At 41.8% G+C, this 22076-nt stretch overlaps 1 protein-coding gene across 1 annotated transcript in view; it reads left to right on the top strand.

The window, feature by feature from the left end:
• The window catches only part of GPR39 (G protein-coupled receptor 39), a 122572-nt gene that overhangs the window by 88076 nt on the left and 12420 nt on the right, over positions 1-22076 (top strand). The gene's annotated exons all lie outside the window — the stretch shown is intronic.

Genomic DNA, 22076 nt, shown 5'->3' on the forward strand with positions numbered 1-22076 from the left:
GACACTTCCTCTAGAGTTATGGCTGCTGCTGTAACAATGAGAAGGGCTTCATGGGTGCAGAACTCTGGTCTAGCTCCTGAGGCCCAACAGACAACTGAGGCCCTACCCTTTGACAGTCAGTTTTTGTTTTCAGAGAAAACCTGCAAAACGTTACATGCCTTTAAAGACTTGTACTATGTTGCATTTAGAGATTTTTACCTTGGTGATAAAGAGGCTTCACTTGGGGCAGGTGACAAGAGCAGCGATATTGCCCTCAGCACTTCTTTCATTTGAATTATCCCACTAGACAGCAGGACTTCTCTAGAAAGGGGTACAAGTCTCATAAGAGAAGTCTTCTGGTCCCAGTTTCAACCAGTCAGCCCATCCTTCATCAGCTTTGGGTAAGCATCCAATCTGACTCTCTCTGAGTTTGGCATTCCAGTCATCGCACTTCAAGCCATTTCTTCTCCATTCTGGGACAGGCTATTCCACTTCTACAGGTCTTGGGAGTCAACAAGGATAGACAAGTGGGTCTTAAGCACTATGGGACAAGGTTATGCCATTCAATTACTGTCCATTTCCCCCTTCCCAACCTCCTACTCTGTTCCTTTCTAGGGACCCCTCTGATGAGTCTATGCTACTTCAGCAGGTGCAGACTCTCTGGGCTTCTGGGGTGATAGAGGAGGTTCCTATTCAGAATTGGGGAAAGGGATTCCATTCATGGTACTTCCTGATTCTCAAGCCCAAGGAAAAGATTAAATCTATCCTTAATCTCTACATTCTCAACAAGTTCATCAAATACATGAGATTCCACATGGTTACACTAGTGACTATTCTGCCTGCTTTGAATCACAGTGACTGGTTTGCTCTCCTCAGTCTTCAGGATGCTTACTTTCATGTGGTGATTTCTCCCAAGTCCCAGGAAGCTTCTGAAATTTGTAGTAGCAGGTCAGCATTATCAATACACTGTGCTTCCCTTTGGCCTGCCCTGCGCTCTGTGGTTATTTACCAAACATAACTAATAGCAGCATATTTCAGAAAAAGAGTAATTAATGTCTTCCAATATCTGGACAATTGGTTAGCAAGAAGCAAGTCCTCTGTTATGTCCAATTCACATTACGTCTCTTCAATCATCTAGGCCTGATTTTGGAAAAAAAAAGTTGACAGTAATACCAAATAAAAAAACCGTGTTCAAGGGTGTTTCTGCTGAACAAATTATTTCATGCAATTAGTCACCTCTGTCTGGCATAACAATCTCAACTTTCAGCTATGGTCCTTGTATGCATGGAGTTATTAGGCCATATGGCTGCATGCACTTCCGTAGTCCAGCATGTGAGATTGTACCTTCATCCTCTTGAAGCATGGGGTTGAAGTTGGTCAGTCACCCGAATTGTCAATCATTAGACAGGTTTGTCTGAGTGTCTCTAGAGATCCTGGACTCCCTATAGTGATGGGCAGTTCAGATAAATATATCTCGGGGTGTTCCCTTTGCTCAACCTTCTATTGTTACTGATGCTGCTCCAATAGGTTGGGGAACACTGAAAATTTAGGGCTTGTGGTCAGAACAGGCGGCTTCCTTTCATATCAACGTTCTGGAGCTTTGAGCCACTTTCAAAGCCTGGCAAGCCTTTTGCGATCACGAGTGGTGCAGCAGTTCGTATACTTACTGACAATACCACCTCCATGTATTGTGAATAAGCAGGGAGGTGCCTGCTCTAACCAGCTTTGTCAAGAGGCAACAAAATTTTGGCAGTTCTCCATTAAGGACAGCATGGTTCCCACAGCTGCTCATTTACCTGGGGTCCAAAATCACTTGACCAATCATCTCCTAGGACCATGAGTGCTCTTTCAAGACCCAAGTCCTAAGGTCCATCTTACAGAATGGGGCATCCTGACAACAGACATGTTTTGTAATGAGAGATGGCAAGAAGTTCCATCAGTTTTGCTCTCAAGTAGGTCTCAGTCCAGGCTCCTGAACCAACACCTTCCATCTGAATTGGGGATTGGTGGTGATATAAAGCTTCCCTCTGATCCCAGTCAACCCACAAGTCATCCTTACATTGAAGTTGGATCATGCCAAACTGATTCTTGCCACTCCAGTGTGGCCAACACAATGTTTGTTCTCTGACCTACTCAGTCTATCAGTTTGAACACCCATATCTCTTCCTCTCTATCTTGATGTACTGACTCAGCATGATGATGAGTTTTGCACCCAGTGCTCAGCACTCTGGCATAGATGCTGCATGGCTAGCTGAGGAGGAATGCTCTTTGGGAGCTGTTAGGCAAATACAACTCAATAACAGAGCTACCTATTCAGCCAAGTGGAAGCAGCTTTTGATTTGGTCGCTAGCCTGGGGACTTCAACCCAGGCTAGCCTGCATTCAAAAAACTTTGGAGGACCTGCTACAGTTTCAATCCTCTTGCCTGTCTCTCAGCTCCTCCGTGACCTTGGAGTTTCATCCTCTAATCCAAAGGAAGTAAATTTTTCTCAAACTGTATTATAGCAAAATTTCTAAGAGGATTACTCCTCTCCACCCCCCCGTGAAAGAGCTGGTTCCCTTGTGTGACCTTAATACTGTTAGCTTCCCGTATGGGGCCTGTGTCTGAGCCCCTGGCAACCTGTTCTGACACAGAAGACACAGTAGCAGACTTCCTTGTTTCTATAACATCTGCAAGGAGAGCAAGTGCTGTAGGCCTTAATGGCCGAGCCCCCGAATATGCAGTTTTTCCAAAGACAAAGTGGCCCTACAACGTCATTCAAAACTCTTGTCGAAAGTGATTTCCCACCTGAACCAAGTAATATACTTACCAGTGTTCTTTCGTAAACTGCAGTCAAATGCAGATGAACAGCCACTTCATTCATTGGATGTGAGATGATGCTCGGTGTTTTACCTGGGGAGAACTTAAGCCTTTCTGTTCATCGCTTCGCCTTTTGTCTCCTGTGCAAATTGAATGATGGGTCAGGCAGTCTCTGCATGCCTGATTTCCAGGTGGATAACTTCCTGCATTATGACTGCATATGAAGAAGCTCAGCCATCAACTCTGCAGAGATTATAGGTTCATTTGACAAGGGCCCAAACTATGCTGATGTTTTGATGTTGGACATTTGCAGGGCTGCTACCTGGTCTTCTGTCCCAAGCACTATGCTGCTACCACAATGCTGCATTTAGGTCAGATATAAACTTTAGGAAGGCAGTTCTGTAGCCTGTTAAGTGGGCTCTGAGTCCCACCTCCTTTGAGGACTGCTTCAGAGCCATCTGAAAAGAATACTCATCTGCAACCACTCGAAGAAAAAATGGTTACATACCTGTACTGCAACTGTTGTTCTTTGAGAGGTGCGTCCAGATGTGTATTCCATGACCCACCCTCTGTTCCCTCTGCATCCATCTCTACTCTCAACATCTGGTGCAAAGGAACTGAGGATGTTGCCCTTAAATAGCCAGGAGAGAGGCTAAGGGCCAGAGGGTGCAAGTGCTGCCCTACTGGTACTGCTAAGAAAAGTTCTCCAGCTTTGATGCTCTGGGAGTGCATACACATTGGCACCCACATTTCAAAGAACAACAATTACAGTACAGGTAGGTAAGTGTTTTAACTACAGAGCAGGCACAGCTTGGGCAATGATAGCCCAATCTTCCCCACACCGACCCGCCAATGAGCTTGAACACTGAGCTGAAGGACAACTTCTTGGTGGGGAAAAGGGTAACTGAGGAGACCTGGGTATACTTCTCTGCTCTGCCACACACTCTGTGTGACCGTGGACAAGTCCCTTTAATATAGCTAGTGCTTCAGTTCCCTGTCTGTAAAATGGAGACCATAATGCTCCCCTTTTCTGTCTTGTTTAATTACAGGGTAAGCTCTTTAGGGTATGTGTGTGCACGCACTGATCTCTGTTGATGTACTTAGGCACAATATAACTAATAATGATTTGCCCTTGGTGCCTCTGCCAAAGGTTCCAGTTGTGGCAGTGGTTTTTGTAATGTGGGACTGGACAGAGGCAACCAAACTCATTTAGCACAGGGCATATAAACAGTCATCTGTTTGGTGCCACTTCCAAAGACTAACAACAAGGACTGGGTTTGAACTAGCAACTGAGAACTGGAGAAACTGAACAATACCAAAGGCCTCTAGTGCTGTACCTTGAAATAATTTAATTACATTTTTAACCAACTTTGTACAATAAACCACAGTTACAATTAGCCCTGGCATAACTCACATTCCTTTATGGATCTAGGACCAGTTTATGGTAAAACAGAATTACATATCTCATCATATAGTGTTCACTGAGAAGACCTTTAAATGTGTCAGGAGTGGCAGTGACTTCTCTATTTCAGGCTATGTAACAGTTTTCATTCTAAATCCCAGTTAGTCAAACCTTCCATGCTGATTCCCACCCCACTTTGAGGCTTCTTTTCCAATGTAAAGAAAATGGTTTTTTGTTTGTTTAGTTTAGTTTTTGCAATTCACATACCATTCAAGTACACAACTTCACATTGTTCTGTTTCAAATCTAAGTGAGTTCAGGCTTATAAAAAATGTAAAAAGTGTATACTTCTCTGAACTTTGCTAAATGGAGAAAATAGTCTGGTGTCTTGGAAAGCTTTCTAGCTGGAAAAGACCTTTAATCTATTTATTTTTTTAGACATTTTGATTTCTACGGAGCACTGCAGCTCGGAAGGACTTCAGAAGCTGGAAAGCCTTTAAAAAACAATTAGATTTCCCAGTCACATTACTTTGAAAAACAATGGCACATACTGAAAACACTTGGCCAGATTGACTTGGGGGGGAAGGAGATTAAATTAACATACGGTAGATGTGGCATTTTCCTGGAATCATTACTAGGAGACAGAGCTCAATCTTTGCTACTTTGACTACTTACCCTGTGATGGTTTTCAAATTTTAACTGTCTTCCACAGCCTCTGGCTCTGATTCCCTTCTGCTCTAGAGAGCAGGGGAAAGGGTTTAAAGCAATTTCATGCCTAAGGAAGAGGGCAGCAGACCCATACAATCACCTTTCCATTCTTGCATCTGCAACCCCCCACACCCCATACCCATGAACACCATGCAGTGTAGGCTTGATAGGCTTCAGATGGGGAGCAGCTCTTCTGAATAGCATGTTCTCCTGTGAAACAGGTGGTATTTCTGCTGGGCTTTTAGGCAGAAGCTAATAATGCCACAAGCAGCACTAACTTCAAGTGCAAGGTAGGAGAGCCATCATGCTAGGGAAGAGGACGAGATGGTGACAGGGAGTGTATTAATCAATTTGGAGATCTTACCTCCTCCATTAGGACACAAGCTCCCTTCTCCCCTTCCCCTCCTCCCTGCATCCCTCAGTCCCAGAGAACATGCAGCAGAAAATATACAATGTTCACCTGAAGTATCTGCAGTCCTCTCCCTCTCTTCCCCACCCCGCCAATGGCTCTTACCACAGGAATGTCCAGCATGATATTTTGGTGACTTATGTGAATTGTATTTGAAGCAGCTTTAGATGCCTTTTATTCAAAAAGATGCTTGGAACTTGGAGCTTTGTTTCAGAACCTGTATGGAAGGTAAAATGTGTGAGCCAAGTCTGATAATATGCAACCACCATGCTGGCAAACCTGTCTTGTACTCTCTTTGACAAAAGTGAGACGGGCAATAAGCTGCAGGGGGAGAATGCAGAGTCCTTTCCTAACGCTTCCTTCCTCACCCTACTTCCAGGAGGATGTGGTTCAGGCCTGGGGCTATCCATGTCAAAACAGTGCCTCAAAAGCAATAAAAAGGAGAAACGTTGTATGCAGACTTGTGCTTTGTCAATTCTGTATTCAGAGTGGTCTATTCTGTGCTTGTCTCTGGTTGCTGAGGATGATCTGTGTCCAGTTCTGGGCACCACACTTCAGAAAAGATCTGGACAAATTGGAGTAAGTCCAGTCAAGAGCAACAAAAATTAATTAGAGGTCTAGAAAACGTGACTTTCAAGGACAGATTTGGTTTGTTAGTCTGGGGAAGAGAAGACTGAGGGGGACATAGCAGTTCTCAAGTACATAAAAGGCTGTTATAAAGAGGAGGGTGATAAATTGTTCTCTTTAACCACGGAGGACTGCATAAGTAGTAGTATGGGCTTAAATTGCAGCAAGGAAAAACTTTCTAACCCTCAGGGTAGTTAAGCACTGGAACAAATTACCTAGGGGAGTTGTGGAATTGCAGTCACTGGAGATTTTTAAGAGCGGGTTAGACAAACCGCTGCCAGGGAAGGTCTAGATAATACTCAGTCCTGCCTCAGTGCTGGGGACTGGACCAGATGACCTATCAAGGTGCCTTCCAGTCCTACATTTCTAAGATCTCTGTGGTTCCTCAGCTTTATGTCTTGCCTTTAAGATGCACTAAAGTGAATGATTGACTGTGGATCTAAATTGTCTTTTTCAGTTTTTGACAGCTGTCCTTTCCATTGCATGTCCTTAGAAGAAGTCTTCTCTCTGGTGGTTGGAGGCATACAAAGCTCAAACCTTCTCAGCTGGCTTCAGTGGCAAGGACAATGTGTTATGTTCATTTTGCAGTCTTAGTTAAGCTGTTAAGAGCAGGGTTGTTGTTCTATTGTGAATTCTTTTGGCATTTAGCACAGCCATGTGACTCTCCATTGCTAAAGAGGGCTTCTCTTTATGCAAGATGTGCTCAATGCCCCAGTAAAACTTGATGCCACTGTTAAGCCGTTGCAGTGTTACCAACTAAAGCCATTGTTTTTTTCCTCCTTTAAAAGTTTATGGACTCAGCGCTTATGCCAACAAAATTTGGCAAAATGTCTTGTCCAGCTTTCGCCACTGTCATTAATTCATAATCTTGCCAGATCTGCTATAATTTAGTGCCAGCTCAGCAAGCTGAAATTAGCTCTTTTGTGTAATCACTTGATCAGTTAATTTATCTCTTATTTCTATGTGTGGAACTAAATGTAAACTGTCATTGTAAATCACTAACTCAAGTAATAGGAGAAGAGTGCACAATTTATATATTTCAATACCACTCAATTAAAAAAAATTCCCATGTAAATATACTATGCAAAATCCTTCTCCTGAATTCTTCAGACCTTATGGGTAAAATGTCCTTTTGGCCCCATGTTTCTTGCGCTACTATTATTCTGGCCTTTAAATTGATAAAATATTTAGTTTAAGATTTCTGGCCTTGGGAGCAAAATTAAGTCCTCTTGGATCCCAGACTAATTTGTTCCTCATAGGTGTCTGTCTGTAGATCTGCCTATTGCCCCTGTCAGAACATAAAGTTGCAAGAATGCATCTTTAATTTGACCCTGCCCTGCTAATATTTTTATTGCAATCACTTAGTATCTCTACTACTGCAATTATCTCTTCTCTGTTCAATCACAGTAGTTGCAGGTGACAGTCTGGGTATGCTTGTACTCCAACTAGTTGTCTGCCCCAGAACTTTCTTCAAGTCTAGGATTGCTTTTATGTGCCCAGTTTTCCTACGTCCAGCTCTCTACTTAACCCCCGTCCAATCCCATATCTACCCTCTCCAGTCCACTGAAATTGTCTGGGCTAACTTCACTAATGGCCTTCTCCTAGTTAAATAGAAAAGAATTCAGGTTGAAGCATCTGCTACCTTGAACAGTGCGGTTCATTCTTACTCTTCCACTTTTGCTCCTGGTTCTCCTAATCTAGCTGACTGCACCGTCATCATTTTGCATTAACAGCTGCTCCTCTGGTACCTTTAGAACCCTATTCCCTGTATCCGTCTCCCTCTCCCTCATGGTGACCTAAAGTTCTCCCATAGTTTCATAATTTTGAACTGAAATCTTTTTGCTACATTAGCATATCAAGGGAACTAAACTTGCTCCAGAGCAATAATACTGGAAATATCCACTCAAGTTCTGGCCCTCCAGCATCTCTGGAGCACACTGTGCTTCCCACATTGCTACATCTACCAAGGTGTGAAATGGAAATGTTCAGTAGAAAATGAATGGTAATGAAATTCTTCTTAAAGGAATATTATTTTCTCTTTTTTTCTCAAAAACAAAAATTCTGCATTTTTGTCAGTTGCTCTTCCATAGATTCTAGGACCAGAGGGGATCATCTAGTCTGACCTCCTGTGTAACACAGGCCAGAAACTCCCCCAAAATAATTACTAGATCATATCTTTTAAAAACACATTCAACCTTGGTTTAAAAATTGTCAGTTTTTGTTTAAATCCAAACCCCAAATCTGTATATGTATTTAGTATAATGAAAATGAAGTATTCTGCCTTAAAAGAACAAACACAATTAAGTCTACCTTTTTGTTTTATTGGTGAGGTTTTTTTATTGAATTGATCTGTTACAAGGTTCTCCATTGTGGCTAAAATATTACATTGTACATAACGTTTTCCTGTTTTAGCTCAACTTGCTCAATTTTCATTTAGTTTCAAGGTGGTTCATTCTGTTGAAGCCCTGTTTTGTTCAGACTAGCAGCTCAAGAGGCTTCCTGTAGCTAAGAGATAGTTTTAGAATTGATACATTATTCAGTCATGAATTTCTTCTTTACTGTAGGAGCGAGTGTGTGTGTCTTATCACAAATATGAGTTTGAGTTCAGAACAATTGCTATTTTGACCAAATATGAAAAATGTAAAATTAACTGTGACACTCAGTAATATGTTGCGATGCCCCTGTGTACTGCATGGATTTGAAAGAGAAAGTCCTTTGGGAAAGAACCTCCTATGGTGTGTAGTAATAGGATTTACTGCATTTAGAATAATAAAATATATTGTAGAAATACAGGTGTTAGTGAGGAATGAAACTATATTTCATACCATCAAGAGATGTAATCAGAAACATGTTTGGTCTTGTTGATCAGCCACTAATTAAGTAAATCTTTAATAGCATTCAAGATCTGACTCTGGTATAATGTTCTAAATTAATTTATTATGAGATTATTATATTCGCTAAGGGAATGAGATAAAAACAGAAAGCAGCAATTTTAATATTCCACTAATCTGCATTTTTGAAAATAATTCCTTCGATTTGTTACTGCCCGTTGTACAGTACAAGATGTTTTCCACTTTAGGTAGATTACTGCCTTATATGTTTCACTTACAAGTTTTCTGTCATATAAAGTTAACTTGGATAAATGTAAGACAGTAGGGGGAAAACAGTATAAGCTTTCCATACACACTGTCTCTGAACTTGTAAGATGTTCTGAAGGGAAAAAAACAAACAAACCCTGGGGACCATTGTGGTAAATGGGAGGAAGATATTTGCCTAGTACATAACCAGTGGCAGATTAATGATTTTGCCACTCCTAGGCCCTGAAATAATTGCCCACCCCATATGAACTTGTTTTAGTTTCTTTACAAATTCATTTGAACTAAAATGAATCTAAATATCATTAAAATAATTGAACATTTACAAGTGTTGTTATAAATAAAATTACACAGCGGGCCCTCCCTTGAACGCGTGTCTGTACAGCACGATTTCGCTTATAGTGCGGGACCGTGCATGGATCCAAAACCCCACGTTCAAGCGGGGGTCCGGTGTATATCAAATATTTATTTTTTATTTTATGTAGATACAATAAAAGAAATAAAAGTATGTGAATAGTAAGTAATTACATTTGTTTACGCCTACACCTTTGACCGGCAAACTTATTAATTAATTCTGTATAATCCAGAGAAGTTGTTAGAACCTTTTCAATTGTCAGGAGAGAAAGTGAGTTTACTTTTTCTTCACTGAGATTAGCTCTCAGATAGTTTTTCACCCTTTTTAATGCCGAAAATGATGGTTCCGCTGAACAGTTTGTAGCAGGTGTGCAAACCAACATTTGGAAGGCAATATCAATATTTGGATATACTGAATGAATGTTTTGATTTCGAAGAAGGCTGCAATATCTTAAAATTGACTTCTTTTCATTTTCAGGAATTTCGACACCTTCCAAATACAATTGAAAATGTAGACACTCATTCACGAATGATTCTTCTCACTCTCTTTGGTAGCATAGCTGTAATTTTTTAGAGTGAACTGTTATATCTGTTGTTGAAGTATTGGTAATGTTAGAGAGAAACTGAAATCTGCCATAAATTTCTTGATACACGTTACTTCTGCGTTTCAATTCGGAGCATACAAGGTCTAGTATTGTTAAAAAGGTATCTACTTTAAATTTAATCTCTACCACACATTTCCACTTCAACTTCGCGTGTCTCATCAGATTGAAGTTTACGCTTTCTTTTTCGCCTTGTGTCAAATTTGTAGTCTTCAATTTCAGATTTTTCTTTGGCTGTCTCTTCGTACATATCAAACAAGTCCCGTGTAGAGTTAATGTATCCTCTTTGTGAGTTGTAGAGTTCTACAACTGTCTGTATATCAATATAAACATTTTGCAGTTTTTGGCTAGTTACATGAAATCTTTCCAAGAGTGAGCTCCAAAATACAGCCATAAAAGCTGCCTCAAGTCGATGGAGTTTTCGCTTCAGGCCTGCAGCTTCATTATGTGTAACAGGTTTCTCAGTAGCCTCCTCCTTTATTGTATTTAAGGCTTTAATTATAGCATTCCAGTTTTCACTCAAATTATGACAAGCTTCCACTCGATGACCATTGGGTCTCGGAAAGTCTTTTTGTTGCTTTACTGCCTGGCTTCAAATTAGATAGTAAAATCTCCCACTGGTGAGTAGAGGCAGAAAAAAATGAATAAAGATGTTGGACAGTTGAGAAAAATGAACATGCTTCTTGACAACTTTCTGCTGCACATACTCCAACCAGATTTAAAGAATATGCAGAGCAAGACATACACAGCATAAGGATTTCTATTCTTTATTCTTGCTTGCAACCCGCTATATACACCAGACATATTAGTGGCATTGTCGTACGACTGGCCATGGCAGTTTGCGATATCTAATCCGTAACAATTCAAAGTTGAAAGTACAGCATCGCTAACTGTTCTGATTTGTGGCCAGTATTTGGTAAAAAAACAAAGGAACTCTCTACTGGTATGCCATCATCGTTTACATTTCTCAGTATAAAAGCCAATTGATCAACATGAGATATGTCAAGAGTTGAGCCAATGCTTATCGAGAAATATTTGGCTTTTTTTACTTCTTTAATAATATTTGAGATCACATTTGAAGCCATCAATTTTCTAAATTAATTACTAGATAGGATGAAAGATAAGATATGTTACCTCAACCTTCATTTCCGTAACATGCAATGTAATTTGCTAAAAATGGATCGAATTCTGTGACAAGCTCAAGGGCCATCATGTAATTGCCGTTATAAGGTGATCCAAATTTTTCCACCTTACCTCTAAATGCAAGTCCTCTGCTTGAAAGTTTCTTTAGCACTGCTACAATCCTCTTCAACACATTTCTCCAATAAATAATGTCATCTTCCTTTTGAAATTTTAAATTCGTATCCATTCTTCCGGATATCTCGCCCCTCTTCACCATTGTCAGTTCACACGTTTTATGTTCAGTTGAATTTTCATGTTCACGTAGTTGAGCTGATATGTTTTTCCTTCATGGTATCCACTCATCACCAGACTAGAGATCTCTCCGAATAACTGACATGGGGCACAATACCTGGCTCCTTTGCTCTCCGAATATACAAGATATTGCCGTGGCTTTCCTTCACCGTTTAAAAGATGTCGTTCAAACACATTTTTTGTTAGAACATGCATTTTATCAGTATATTGTCTTTTTGAGTTAGTAAAATCACTATCAATATTTTGTTTAATACCATGCATTGATAAATACTCAATTGTAGTATCATTCAGTATCCAGGTTTCAGAGTAGCAGCCGTGTTAGTCTGTATTCGCAAAAAGAAAAGGAGTACTTGTGGCACCTTAGAGACTAACCAATTTACATCCGATGAAGTGAGCTGTAGTTCTCAAAAGCTTATGCTCGCATAAATTGGTTAGTCTCTAAGGTGTCACAAGTCCTCCTTTTCTTTATTCAATATGCATTGGGCCGGGTTGTCACTTATGGTAGATATTTCAATGTCAGATTGAATTTCTATTGACATGATTCCCAGATCTCTGCAGTATTGTCGAAGGTATCCAGATCAACATGATTCCCGGTAGTCTCTGATATGCTAGTATTTGGAGCATTTTCTTCAACACTTACTGCAGCCGGAATTTCCTCATTAAGTTTCAATATGTACTTTTAATTACATCAATATTTTCAATACCAACACCAATGTTTTCACTTTTTACTTCACTACTTCTTTCAACTATTTTTTTCTGTCTCACTGTCGGCACTAACTGATACAACAAAGGAATCAATTTTGCGCATTTTTCCTATCATTTCATTTTCCCTTTCTTTTGTATAGCATTTTTTTTAAACTGAGAACCGTTTAATTTCTTTCTTCCGGTCATAGTGTTAATGCTTAGGATTGTCGCGAGCATGTTCTTTACTAAATGGTGTTGCGCCATCATGGGTGGTTTCAGTACGCGCTGTGATTGGTAGAATCGCGGCGTGCGTCACTGGTGCTGCAATTACAAAAATGCTGCCTTTATAAATTTGCCGCCCCTGCAAATTTGCCGCCCTAGGCCTGGGCCTTGTCAGCCTAGGTGATAATACGCCGCTGTACATAACATAACATAGCCAAATTATGGACCCATGGCTTCCATTTGCCTTCCTAATGTAAGATTTGTAACATGTTAAGAAGGGATCACTTTCCTTCTTGGGTTGGAGCAGTGCTGCAATTGCTGAAGTGGAGGCTCCACTGACTCTCACAATACATCTTCTTTGGAAGCTAGATTTAATTATGAACTAAGAGGTCTCTTGCAGCCCACTTACCAAAAGCAGAACAATTCTGCATGCTGATAAAAGGCTGGCTTAATATTGCTATTGTGTTATCCTTCTGAAGAAATGTGTCTGCTGTATAACTTCCGGTGTCCAGAGATTGGCTATGGTAGAGTTCCAGGGTCATGTGCAGGAATTTAAATTTGACCCCTTTTTTAAGGGGCACAGAAGCTCACTCTTCCCCTTCCCACCCCCAGTCCCATGAGTAGCTCGCTGCTCCCCCTCCCCACCCTGGAGAGGAGCTTGCTGCACCCCCCCTCCCCACCCCACCCCCCGCAACTCCCGGAGGGAGAGGACTCCCCCAGTTCCGGGGCTGCAGCTGTCTCCCCGCCGTAGCCCCAGGGCTGGGGGCATACTGTATCATGGGGGTGGGAGGGGATGACCCATGCCCCGCCCCTGCCCCTGCCCCTGCCCCTGCTTGCCCCTCCTTGCACATGCCCCTGTAGACTTCAAATTCCTCTGAACAAGGAGGTGGGAGTTGCTTGTATTGTGACTGCTGGAAAGAAAAAATATCCCTATTTGAAGAGCTTACTTGGGGACCATGAGCCATTTCACCCTGTTCAATAGATGGGAGTATGTGTGGGATTAGAGACTGTAAAAACTCTGACAAGGCATATGGAGGCATGGGAAGGCTAAAGTGAAAAGGTAATTAAAGAGAGAAAAGGAATAAGCAAAAATGAGAGCTTTGAAAAAAGGGGAAATATACTCTGTGCCACCTCCACATTCAAGGTGGAACAGATTGTTTAGCATAAGGAGCTACCATGGAAGAGATCATTCAAGGTGAAGTAGGTCCCTCATTGAGTATTGGTTGTAATTGTTTAATGATATCCCATATGGTTTCTAGTGTAGGGTGGTAGGTGACAAATAGGGGTATGTAGTCAGACTTGTGGTTTGTTCAGGTTTTTTCCCTGTATTGATGCAGTTTCTCCTGGGGTATTTGGTTCCATGATGCGATCTACTTCTCTGGTAGAGTGTCCTTGGTTGGTGGAGGCAGTGTCCTTAAGGTGGTTGTGTATCCCGGATATTTTTCTTGCAGCATATTCTGTGGTACCTGAGTGCCTGGCTGTAGATAACGGATTTGTTGGGATGTTTGGTGTGGTTACTAGATCTGTGAAGGCACATGTGTGGTGATCCAGGGTTGTCTGTAGAGTTTGATTGCTGAAGATGATCGTGGTGTCCAGGAAGCTCATGCTGGTGTGGGAGAGTTCTAGAGATAGTTCCTTGGATGGATGGTGGTTGAACTGGTGGTGCAAATCTATGACAGAGTTTTAGGTCATCTGTCCAGAGCAGGGGCGGGCAAACTTTTTGGCCTGAGGGCCACATCGGGTTTCAGAAATTGTATGGAGGGCTGGTTAGGGGAGGCTGTGCCAGGCTGTGCCCCCCCCCCCCAGGATTCCTGCCCCATCCAGCCCCCCTCCTGCTCTTTGTCCCTTGACCGCCCCCACCACCCCATCCAACCATCTCTGCTTCCTGACTGCTCCTCCCCAGGACCCTTGCCTCCATTCAACCCCCTCCCCCCGTTCCCTGCCCTCTGACCGCCCCAACCCCATCCACACCCCCACCCCCTGACCACACCCCGAACTCCCCTGCCCTCTATGCAACCCCCACTGCTCCCTGCCCCCTTACCACGCAGCACAGACCACCAGTGGCTGGCAGTGCTATAGCCATGCCACCCAGAGCACTGCCCAGCCGCCCAGAGCGTTGCGCCGGTGTAGTGTAGTAAATTGCTCTCCGTAACTGCTACCAGTAGCACATTCCTACGCAGAGCAGTTTAATACACTACACCAGCAGCATGGCATGCTGAGGCTGCGGGGGAGGGGGGCCAGTAGGGGAGGGGTTGGGGGCGAGCCTCCTGGGCCAGGAGCTCAGGGGCTGGGCAGGAGGGTCCCATGGGCCAGATGTGGCCTGCGGGCCGTAGTTTGCCCACCTCTGGTCCAGAGGATGAAAATATCAGGCATGTATCACAGGTGTAAAATATTGATTTCATAGTGCATCCTTCTTGTGGAGCTTTTCTTGTGTACATAGTTGCTGTGAAAGCTTTTCCATTACAAGAACAGTCCGTATTTTACTATATCACAATTCCATAGGAGTCATCATCACATTTTCCCAATAGTGTGCAATACAGACTCTAGCTGCAAACAATAAAAAAATAACAATTTGTTTTTCTGTTTAAAATGCAGATCCTTTACTGAAGTGGTAAGTAAAGAGGTCAGAGGTTCTTTAGGAAGCCAGAGTTTTGTTATAAGATGAATCCCTTTAATAATTTCCTCCCAAAGCCACCAGATGTGGAAGTATAATTTCCTCCTGGACACAACCACCCCATGTGGAAGTATCTTCCCCTTTCCCTGCAATCCCTCCAACAGAATGCCTATATAGTAGCAAAAACATGATGGATCTTAACTGGAGTCAAATGCAATAATTGATTAAAAAAATGTATTTGAGCTATGCAAATTGAAGATGTATATACTCTTTTCCATATGAAGACCCACTCATCCAGGTCAATTTCTTTGTCCAGTTCCCTCTCCCATCTTTTTATCTGTCTAATTTTAAGTTGCTGGTTATGCATGTTGTAGATTTAGAACATAGATCCATAACCAAAAAATTCAACAAGCCATCCTATTAGGTTATGTATAAAGTGTGTTTCTTATGCATGACTAGGATTACTATTAGGATGGTGATTTGAGGGAGAAGATGTGGTGGTGGTCTTCACCCTCCCTAATTTGCAGTATCTTGTGCACCAAGTTTGGGCCGGGGGCTGCACCCACCTATGAGAGAAGACGTGTTTAGGAAAGTAGTGTCATTTACAGTGATTCAGAATGAAGAGAATCTGGAGAAGGTAGGTGACCTCATTTAAATGTCAGACATCATGCATGACCTCCCTGTGCTCCCCATCCCTCCCCCCCAAAAAATCCTGCCCGACACTGGATTCCTGATTTTCCACTTAAGAATTGTAATATGTTTGCATAATTAGATCAGATGCACTATCATATAATTAGAATCATTCCTGATCTTCTCTTGCTCATTAATATAATTTTGTTCTGAACATCACTGTCTGGTTCCTGTCTTTCTTAGCCTGGAATTAGTTACACTGAGTGGAGAAACGTGGCAGATAGCGGGGGCTCTGGTTTAATTACTTTTCTCAAGTTTCCATTATCATCTCATTGCACTTGGTATTCATCAGAAAGGTGCTAAAAAAGATAGAGAAAACTGCATGGTCCAGCTCCACCTGGAATACTGTAGTTAGTTTTGGTCTCTACTCAAGGGTATAACTGAGAATCAGAAGGTTAACAAATGTTTGAACCTGGTGAGACTTGCATAGAAAGGAGTGAAATTGCTTCAATTGTTTAGTCTGTAAAACAGTAAAAGGGATTTGATTGACTCTTGTAAAAACAAATTATGAAGGAAATTGTCAAACTGATCAGACTCTTTCCTTTAGAGCCTAATCTGATGGTATGAAGTTGATACTTGATGGCAAGAGAAAATGCTCATTTATGAGATGTATATTCAATCTGTAGATATTGCTGTACGCTGGGTAGCTGAGATATTTATAAGGGATCTAATACCTTGTTATCTCATTGCTGAAAGTATGTAATATGAAGAAGCAAAAGACTTTAGAGCAAATGGTATTTACTCTCTCTCTTCTCTCTTGAATTAGAAGGGAGAGTGCATCCATAATAAAGTCTCTTTAGGGTACTGTTTTTCCAAAGCACTCTGTATTGGTCTAATGGTCACACTTTTGTCTATTATCAGACTCCTATTAACATCAATGGGAGTGGAGTTAGGCCAGTGCCCACAGCTTTTGAAAATCCTATCCTTATTTGCAGGATTCCTTAGGAAAGGCTTGAAAAAAGTGACATTCATTAGCACCATGTGGGCCATTTCTGTGGCAAGTCCAGCTCTGAAACATTGATTAGGAAGGATACAGGATGTTAAGAGAAGATGGGTTCTGTTGGAGTTCAGATGTCACCACTTTCTCAGTGACCTTGCCCAGGAAAGGGAGGCTGAAAACTGGGGAATGATTAACCAGATGGTTCTTGTTTAAATATGCGTATGGTAGCTTGACTGCTTTGAAGAAGACTTTCATCTGAGTTATCACAGGGGTCAGCACATCTTTAGTGGAATACATCAGGCGTGAAGGGCAGGGGATGTTGTTACAGGTGATGGACAGTCAGTCTTCAGACAGGATGGTGTCCGTTCCTGATTCTGGGGTAGCTCTATGCATAGGCGCTGACTTCCCCTCTTTCCCCTGGGTGCTCGACTCCCCACTCTTCCCCCGCCCCCACTCCATCCCTTCCATGAGGCCCCGCCCCTGCCCCGCCTCATCCCTGCCCTGCCCCCATTCCAGCCTCTTCCCCGCCTCCTCCCCTGAGTGCGCCATGTTCCTGCTCCTCCCCCTCCCTTCAGGAACATGCTAATGATGCTAAACAGCTGTTTGGTGGCCGCCGGGCAGTAGGCGGAGGAGTGGGGACATGGAACACTCGGGGAGGAGGGGGCAGTGGGAGGAAGGGGAGCTTGGCTGCTGGTGGGTGCAGAGCAACCACTAACTTTTCCCCATGGGTGCTCCAGCCACGGAGCACCCACGGAGTCTGCACCTATGGCTCTGTGTCTCAGCAAACCCCTCTCTGATTTTGCTGAATTCCTCAGCAAATAATGAAGACATATCTGCCTCTGTGTAAGCGGACACTGTTAGCGATTGCCAGTAAAGTCTACAGCTGTTGTGTGCAAGCAGATAATGTTACCACACTATTCCTGGTTAAATATACATTAAGGATTATGGGATTAAATTTTCAAAAACACCGAAGTCCCACTTTCAAAAATGATTTAGGCATTTTGGAGCCTAAGTGATTTTGAAAATTTTACCCACTGAATATTGTGGTAACATTAATTAGGTAAAACTGTAATTTGAAGTGAAAATCGAAGGTATGGCAGAAGGGTATTCAAACCTCATGTTTCAGTAAATCACTTGCAGTGGTTGCACAGGAAATTTAATTTCATGTATACATATATGGCATGCATATATCTCGTAAACTAGCCAGGTGTGTTAAAGGGTCTCTTCACCTTCTTCTAAAGCACTGGGTATTAGCCACTGCCAGAAGAAAAAAATTGGATCAATGGTCTGTTTTTAATGAGACAGTTTCGGTATTCTGTATCTCTTCTACCTTCCCCTACACAAACACACTTTAAAGTAATCCTTTTCAAGGAGGTTTGAGGGTAGATTTGAGTCTGTATTCTCCTGTAATTTTCTGGGTTCATTACTTTAACTAACAAACGCTGTTAGAGGTCACCTAAAATGAAGATTCTACTCTTCTTTCTGGAAAGAGGCAGCTGCAATATGAAATATTTCACTTTCTTTATCTTGACTGATTATGATTGATTATGGTATTTCCAAGCAAGCACTCTTTCTTCTGAAAACTCCCAGACGGGTTATAAACTTCTGGATCTTAAAAATTAGTCCTGGAGGAAAAACCTGAAACATCTGGCTTTATAAATTTTTTTCCACACTTTTTTGGCCACATTGTTTCCCTTCCCCTCATAGCGACTAATCTAACAGAAGAATATCCATTCTCTTCAGGCCAAAGTGCTAAGGAAGCTGGCTCAGCATCAGGCTAACGTTTCCAGGAGAACTTGGATACATTGTGGAATCCAAAATACCCAAACCCCTCACTTCCATGCAGCTCTAAAGCTCCTTCTGACAGAGGTGGAAAATTTTTGCTACTGTATATTCTCTGGACAAGTACGCTTTCCACATGGGGCTGCACATCTGGTGAGTAATTGTAGCACTCCGGCTGCAAGAAGTCACAGGAACTCTTCCACCTGACCCTTGTGGGAGCATTTCTAGACTGTACAGAGGAGAAGAACTCAATGGAGATGAGTTGAATTTACCCATCTCCACTGAATCTTTCCTTCCCTTCCCTACAGGTTCTCAGTGGGTGAAAAATAATGTTTGGACTGCATGGACGGTCTTTCAAAATTTTTCTGTAGTTGACTGACTTGGTTAACCAAATGGGGAAGAGCCCATTCCTGCATTAAGGTGTTGAGAAGGCTGAGTCTCTTCTGCATGAGCCTAACTGCTGAGGTATATTGGACTTCATTTCCTATCAAGAGACAGCCACAGAATGCCCTGGTTCCTTTCTCACTAGAGGGGTTATTAATCCTTCTGTCTCGTTTCATGCACATTATCACTCTAATTGTGGACACCACACAATGGGAGCAGGAGCAGGCTGCTGATTTTTGTGTTTGTAGTATTAATTTATGAAAACAAGTCAGAGTTCATTTCTCCCTTAACTTGGTGCTATAGTATTGCATTTCTTCTCATAAACTTTGCAATAGTTTCCTCTCAGCAACTGTGTGTGAATTATTTCTTCCTTGAGCTAAATGGTTTTGAATTTTGCACTTGGTATTTTAATCTCATTTTCATTTCATCTCCAAGCACTTCACGTATTACTGAATTAAACCTCATAGTATTCCTTGTTGATATTTTGAATGACTTTCCTAAAGTTACAGTGGGTCAGTGACGGAGCTGGGACTAGAACTGAAGTCAGACTTCTAGTTCTACACATAAGCAACCAAATTATCCACTTTTTTCCACCAAATTTGTGAATGGCACATTGAACTTCTGTTCTTTTCTCCTCTTCGTTTGGACATTGTTACTGCTGTGCACTTGGATGCAAGATTTAAATGGCTGCACACCACTTTTTTAATGGAGCTTGCTCTGGTTTCTCTTCTCACACAGTCTGTTGTACATAAACTCCACTTGCCCCTGAAAATCAGCTGGCAGTCATGTTTTTTGCTATGATTTCATTTCCAACTTGTTAACTACAGAGCAGTAGGTTTTCTTCGTCTGATGGTTTTGAATGCAAAAGCCATCTTAGGAGCCTGATCATATCTCTCCAGTTTGGGAGAGCTTTGCTGATTCCCACTGTGACAATTGGTTCTGTATAAAATATAGTTCAGACTTGTCTTTCTGGCAGAGCTCTTCAGTATCTCTCATATCTGCTGATCTAATATTTTGCCTCCCTGGATTTATATTCAGCTGTTAACTGTTCAATGAATTCAGCAGCTAGCTTGTGCTAGATGAGACTCCTGGTATAGGTGTCTAAAGCTGCAATGGCTAATTCTGTAATTTTTTTGAAAAATCTAAATTCCAAATTGCGTTTGCTGGTTGCAACATTGAATTTAAATGAGAGTTCTATGGAAACTGAATTTTTCAGTGGCTCTCTAACACATAAAGAAACAAGTCTTCATTCTTTGTAAAAGGAAATCAAAGGGAACCATTCCAGAGAAATTGTTCTGAAAGGGAGAAACATTAATAAAAGATTCCATTTTTTTTCCTGTACTCCTCCTCCTCCCAAGTTTGTTTACACTCCAGCGTTTAAACTACTTTTTAAATGAAGACTTTTTTTGTGTGATATGTACATTATAAAAGACTATATTATTTGACAGCTGTTTTATTTTATAATTTATTTTATTTTATAATAAAATAAATCTGAAATGAGACCACTGTGGAAAATCTAATTAATAAATTTTAGACCATTCCTCTTTCATATTAGCTGAATATGGAAGTGCAGTGGGTTGTTTTTTTTTTAAAGTAGTCTTGAATTACAATTTGATTGATGACAATTCTATGATTAGTATATATTATCAGCATTTTTTGTACTGATTGGGAGTGGACACCTCTGAGAACTGATGATGAATCATAGAATATTAGGGTTGGAAGAGACCTTAAGAGGTCATCTAGTCCAATCCAGTCCAATCCAATTTATAGCGTTTCATCTCTAGGCTAAGTACAGTAGTATGTGAATCTAAAAAGAACTGTCAATCCCTGGTTCAAATAAGTACTAGTGTCAAGTACTATATGTCATCACTATCTAATAATGACCTCACTGCATACTAAGTGGTGTGGGGATAATTGTCTGGCTTGTAGGGAAAGGTGTGTGGCTCTTTTAAGGGCTAGAGAGTCAGAGTGACTTGCTGTGACAGGTTCAGATCAAGTGAGCATGGAGATACCATAGGGAAGGGATACAGTGATCAGATAAAATTGATTGGGAAAGCATTTAAAGGCGGTATTTTTTTAAAGAAGCAGAAATGTGAGGGTTGGAGCTTCTATGACTTGTAGGCCTGGAAGCCAACCCCCCATTTTTTTACAGCCTCCCCCTTAACTCTCATTGGAAAGTGGGGGAGAGGGGAGAGTAAAGGGGCAGGGCTGACAGCAGCTCCCTCCACCCCTGCCCTGGTATATGTAAATGATTAGGGAATTACTTGCACTGTAGACTTTTATCTGCCTATTACTCCGACACCTAGGAATGAAGCTGTAGCCTAATTAAACCACATCCAGTGTCTCCTGTCTGTCATCCAGCATAGCCAGACAATGACTGTTTACTAGCTTATATGAAATGAGACAGGTGTACGTCCGGTATCAGACTGGACAAGCATACACATCAAATGCCCCATTAATTCTCACCCTTCCTACCAATTTTCCTGAGACTGCCAAGGGTGGAATGGTCATGGAGAATGAACTACTGTCTCATCCAGAGAGGTGTGATCCCTTCCAGAGAGGTGTTGAGGCAGGTTGGCATAGCATTGTGGGAGGGCTGAACTGTTGCATGTTGTGTGGAAAACAAGACATCAGTCCAGTGCTACGAGCCTGATTCTAGATTGTGAAAGAGAATTATGTAGTTGTGGCACTCTGTATCTCAAAACAGCACTCTGGAACCCCCATATTCACCCTTGTCATAGAATTATGATATATTTCATACAAAACATGCCATGTAAGATATCATATGAAAGGTCATGATCTGCTGAAACCCATTATTCTGTCCAAATATGTATATCATTAGTGTGTGTGAAGTTATGAGATTTTGCTGTATGGTTGTTACTGAAATATGTTGTAAGTTTGAGAATCTCTGCTAGTTCCTCAGTGACGACAAAGGTGGAGATCCACTCCCAGGAGGGTGTCAAGTGACCATTAATCAGCAGGGGAGTTGTGAACAAGGGATTCTGTACAATGCTGTAAGAGGGCTGCATAAGCGTCACACAGTGGGAAATTGCTCAATTCTGTGACTCGGCAAAGCCCACCAGGATGTCTGAGCTAGAATTTTCCAAGCACATGGACTGAGGGCATAAAATACGGGACACTGATATCATGCCTTTGCCTTTCTCCTCCACAACCTATACTGGAAGTTACAGGAATGCTGGGAAGACAGACTTGAATTGAGGAGACTGGTCCCAGGCTTAAAGGAGAAGGCTGTGTATTATTAACTATAACCTACCTGCAACATCCAGTGGGGTGAGAAACTGCTTGATCCAAATACTGCCTAATGTAAGAGAGTTTAGGGTTTAGACTGTGG

Source organism: Lepidochelys olivacea (genome assembly GCF_965140295.1).
Source record: "Lepidochelys olivacea isolate rLepOli2 genome assembly, chromosome: 11".
In the NCBI taxonomy this organism is placed as follows: domain Eukaryota; kingdom Metazoa; phylum Chordata; order Testudines; family Cheloniidae; genus Lepidochelys; species Lepidochelys olivacea.